General features: G+C 41.8%; 1 non-coding gene across 1 annotated transcript; it reads right to left on the reverse strand.

Moving 5' to 3' along the window:
* Nucleotides 1-4,668: 4,668 nt before the first annotated feature.
* LOC112765454 (small nucleolar RNA R71) lies at nucleotides 4,669-4,776 on the reverse strand. The gene has a single exon (XR_003183784.1). It is a non-coding gene; the product is annotated as a small nucleolar RNA R71 (small nucleolar RNA).
* Between the last annotated feature and the right edge of the window lie 625 nt (nucleotides 4,777-5,401).

Genomic DNA, 5,401 nt, shown 5'->3' on the forward strand with positions numbered 1-5,401 from the left:
TGAGGCTCGGCTATGGCATCAGATCTTCAGCAACTACATTATGCCGAGTACTCACGAGAACGAGATACCAGCTGCTATGATCACCCTCCTATGGTGTGTGATGGAGGGTAAGGACCTGTACCTGCCACGCTTTATCCGGCACTATATGGCCAGGGTCCACGTCCGAGGCACTCTTCCCTTTCCCTATCTGGTTACACAGCTGGGCCGTCGAGCTGACGTGCCATGGGAGGATGCTGATGAGAGGCCACCTGCTGCAGAATGCAAGAAGATTATCCCGCACAACAGGAACTTTCTGGCCCTGGGCTACAGACCTCCATTCCTGACCGCCACTGCTGACACCGCCACACCATCTGCCGGCCCCTCTTCCTCTACCACTGCACCATCTACCCCTGCCACCACCACTGCACCTCCACCTGTCCCAGAGCCTATCTATCATCTAGTGCACCGCTTGTTTTGACGACTTGACCAGATGGAGCGTCGCAACAAGCGACGCTATGAGCACCTGAAGCTGATGATACGATCCGGCGACATCCCCTCCAAGCCTGACACACCATTTGAGGCATCTGAGGAGGAGGCGGATGCGCGTGAGGCAGTGACCATCCCACCTCAAGAGGCCGAGCAGGCAGGCACAGAGCAGGTCGCACCACAGTAGGTGGTTGAGCATCAGATTCAGGCTGTAGACCCTGAGATCCCCATTCAGACAGCCCCTCATCTACAGCAGCCAGACCCTCCACCAGCCACCACAGAGACACCAGCTACCATCCCTTCCAGTGATGACACTCCTTCACACCCTGCTTGAGTGAGCATCGAGGATGATGCTTCATTTTAAGTGTGGGGAGGTCGCCATCTGATGAGCGGATAATTTGTACGCTTTTTGGCATTGTTTTTAGTATGTTTTTAGTATGATCTAGTTAGTTTTTAGTATATTTTTATTAGTTTTTAGTTAAAATTTACTTTTCTGGACTTTACTATGAGTTTGTGTGTTTTTCTGTGATTTCAGGTATTTTCTGGCTGAAATTGAGGGACCTGAGCAAAAATCTGATTCAGAGACCAAAAAGGACTGTAGATGCTGTTGGATTCTGACCTCCCTGCACTCGAAGTGGATTTTCTGGAGCTACAGAAGCCCAATTGGCGCGTTCTCAACGGCGTTGGAAAGTAGACATCCTGGGCTTTCCAGCAATATATGATAGTCCATACTTTTCCCAAGATTTGATGGCCCAAACCGGCGTTCAAAGTCACCCTCAAGATTTCCAGCGTTAAACGCCGGAACTGGCACCAAAATGGGAGTTAAACGCCCAAACTGGCATAAAAGCTGGCGTTTAACTCCAAGAGGAGTCTCTACACGAAAATGCTTCATTGCTCAGCCCAAGCACACACCAAGTGGGCCCGGAAGTGGATTTTTATGTCATTTACTCATTTCTGTAAACCTTAGGCTACTAGTTCTCTATAAGTAGGACCTTTTACTATTGTATTGGAGAGATCTTTCAATCTTTGGATCTTTTGATCATGTTTTGATGATTGAACCCTCATTGGGAGGCTGGCCATTCGGCCATGCCTAGACCTTGTTCTTATGTATTTTCAACGGTGGAGTTTCTACACACCATAGATTAAGGTGTGGAGCTCTGCTGTACCTCGAGTATTAATGCAATTACTATTGTTCTTCTATTCAATTCCGCTTGTTCTTGTTCTAAGATATCACTTGTTCTTCAACTTGATGAATATGATGATCCGTGACACTCATCATCATTCTCACCTATGAACGCCTGACAACCGAGTGCTCGCCTGACAACCGAGCCAGCCATTCCGTGAGATCAGAGTCTTCGTGGTATAGGCAAGAACTGATGGCGGCATTCAAGAGAATCCGGAAGGTCTAACCTTGTCTGTGGTATTCTGAGTAGGATTCAATGATTGAATGACTGTGACGTGCTTCAAACTCCTGAGGGCGGGGCGTTAGTGACAGACGCAAAAGAATCACTGGATTCTATTCCGGCCTGATCGAGAACCGACAGATGGATAGCCGTGCCGTGACAGGGTGCGTTGAACATTTCCACTGAGAGGATGGGAGGTAGCCACTGACAACGGTGAAACCCTTGCTTAAGCTTGCCATGGAAAGGAGTAAGAAGGATTGGATGAAGACAGTAGGAAAGCAGAGAGACGGAAGGGAAGGCATCTTCATACGCTTATCTGAAGTTCCTACCAATGAATTACATAAGTATCTCTATCTTTATCTTTATGTATTATGCGTTTATCACCATATCCATTTGAGTTTGCCTGACTAAGATTTACAAGATGACTATAGCTTGCTTCATACTAACAATCTCCGTGGGATCGACCTTTACTCGCGTAAGGTTTATTACTTGGACAACCCAGTGCACTTGCTGGTTAGTTGTGCGAAGTTGTGTTTATGCCATGGTATTGAACACCAAGTTTTTGGGGTTCATGACCGGGGATTATGAGAGTTGTGAAAAGTAATGTTCACAATTTCACGCACCAAGTTTTTGGCGCCGTTGCCGGGGATTGTTTAAGTTTGGACAACTGACGGTTCATCTTGTTGCTTAGATTAGGTATTTTTTTCGAAATTCTTGAAGATGAATTCTAGAGTTTCATGATGATTTGTTGAAGTCTGGCTGGCTGAGAAGCCATGTCTAATTTCATTGGACCGAGGTTTCAATTTATCATCACAAGAGCTTGTTGATTTTTATCAATCTTGCTTTTGGAGCAGTGATCTGCTAAGGCTTGGCTGGCCTTTGGCCATGTCTAGTGTTTTGGACCGAAGCTTTCTTTGAAAGCTTGGCTGGCTGTGAAGCCATGTCTAATTCCTGGACCGGAGTCTTAGACTAGCATTGCACTGATTCCTGGAATTCTCATTAAGAATTTTGATACCTTTATTTTCTTTTTTTCACTTAATTTTCGAAAAACACAAAAAAAAATCATAAAATCCAAAAATTTCTTGTTTGAGTCTAGTGTCTCATCTTAAGTTTGGTGTCAATTGCATGCATTCATTCATGTGTCTTAAAGATCTTCAAGTAATTCTTGATGATTTTCGTGCTCTGATCTTTGAATTCTATTGACTTGAGTGTTTTGTGTGTCTCATATGCATTCTCATTTTGTTAGTGTCAGTAGTATACAAACTGCTAAGTTTGGTGTCTTGCATGCATTGTTATTTGATTCTTGTTGCATTTTGATTTGTCCTAATTATTAAAAATCCAAAAATATTTTTTATTTGTGTCTTCTCAAGTCAATAATACAGAGAATTGAAGATTCAGAACATACAGCAGAGGAATTGCACAGAAAAAGCTGGGCGTTCAAAACGCCCAGTGAAGAAGGACAGACTGGCGTTTAAACGCCAGCCAGGGTATTTGGTTGGGCGTTTAACGCCCAAAAGGGTATAGTTTTGGGCGTTAAACGCTAGAATGTGCACCATTCTGGGCGTTTAACGCCAGGATGGCACAAGGGGGAAGATTTTGTTTTCAAATCATTTTTTTTAAGTTTTCAAAGTTTTTCAAAATCAAATCTTTTTCAAATCATATCTTTTCAATCAAATCTTTTTCAAAATCAATTTCTTTCCATTTTCAAAGATACTTGCTATCAATTAATGATTTGATTCAACAAATCAAGTATGTTGCCTTTTCTGTTGAGAAAGGTTTAATGTTTGGATCATAACTTTTCTTGATAGCCAAGTCATTAGTTTTCAAAATCAAATCTTTTTAAAATGTTTTTCAAATCATATCTTCTCAATCTCATCTTTTTGAAACCAATCATATCTTCTTAACCACATATTTTTCAAAAAAGTTTTCACATCAAATCTTTTTGATTTCTAATTTCAAAATCTTTTTCAAAAATCACTTGATTTCTTTTCCACTTTCATTTTCGAAAATCAAGTAGTGTTTTTCAAAAATATTTTTAAAATCTCTTACTTAATTTTCGAAAATCACTTCCCTCCTTCTCACATCCTTCTATTTATGGACTAACACTATCCCTTAATGCAAAATTCGAACTCCATCTTCTTTGATAAGTTCGAATTTTCTACTTCTGTCCTCTACTTTTCTTTTCCTCTAACACCTAAAGGAATCTCTATACTGTGACATAGAGGATTCCACATTTTCTTGTTCCCTTCTCTTTCTTATGAGCAGGAGCAAAGACAAAAGCATTCTTGTTGAGGCTGACCCTGAACCTGAAAGGACCTTGAAGAGAAAGCTAAGAGAAGCCAAAGCACAATTCTCTTTAGAGGACCTAATCGAATTCTTCAAAGAAGAAGAACACATGGCAGCCGAAAACAACAACAATGCCAACAATGCAAGGAAGGTGCTGGGTGACTTTACTGCACCTACTCCCGACTTCTATGGGAGAAGCATCTCTATCCCTGCTATTGGAGCAAACAACTTTGAGCTTAAGCCTCAGTTAGTTTCTCTAATGCAACAGAATTGCACGTTCCATGGACTTCCATTGGAAGATTCTCATCAGTTTTTAGCTGAGTTCTTGCAAATCTGTGACACTGTCAAGACTAATGGGGTTGACCCTGAAGTCTACAGACTTATGCTATTCCCTTTTGCTGTAAGAGACAGAGCTAGAACATGGTTGGACTCTCAACCTAAAGAAAGCCTGGACTCTTGGGAAAAGCTAGTCAATGCCTTCTTGGCAAAGTTCTTTCCACCTCAAAAATTGAGTAAGCTTAGAGTGGAAGTCCAAACCTTCAGACAGAAGGATGGAGAATCCCTCTATGAAGCTTGGGAAAGATACAAACAATTAATCAAAAAGTGTCCTTCTGATATGCTTTCTGAATGGAGCATCATAGGTATTTTCTATGATGGTCTCTCTGAACTGTCCAAGATGTCTTTGGATAGCTCTGCTGGAGGATCTCTTCATCTGAAGAAGACGCCTGCAGAAGCTCAAGAACTGATTGAAATGGTTGCAAATAACCAATTCATGTACACTTCTGAAAGAAATCCTGTGAACAATGGGACTGGTCAGAAGAAAGGAGTTCTTGAGATTGACACTCTGAATGCCATATTGGCTCAGAACAAAATATTGACTCAACAAGTCAATATGATTTCTCAAAGTCTGTCTGGAATGCAAAATGCACCAAGCAGTACTAAGGAAGCTTCATCTGAGGAAGAAGCTTATGATCCTGAGAACCCTTCAATGGAAGAGGTGAATTACATGGGAGAACCCTATGGAAACACCTATAATCCTTCATGGAGGAATCATCCAAATCTTTCATGGAAGGATCAACAGAGACCTCAACAAGGTTTCAATAACAATAATGGTGGAAGAAACAGGTTTAGCAATAGCAAGCCTTTTCCATCCTCTTCTCAGCAACAGACAGAGAGTTCTAAGCAGAATACCTCTGACTTAGCAACCATGGTCTCTGATCTAATCAAAACCACTCAAAGTTTCATGA

The sequence above is a fragment of the Arachis hypogaea genome, chromosome 2 (genome assembly GCF_003086295.3).
Source record: "Arachis hypogaea cultivar Tifrunner chromosome 2, arahy.Tifrunner.gnm2.J5K5, whole genome shotgun sequence".
Taxonomy (NCBI): Eukaryota; Viridiplantae; Streptophyta; class Magnoliopsida; order Fabales; family Fabaceae; genus Arachis; species Arachis hypogaea.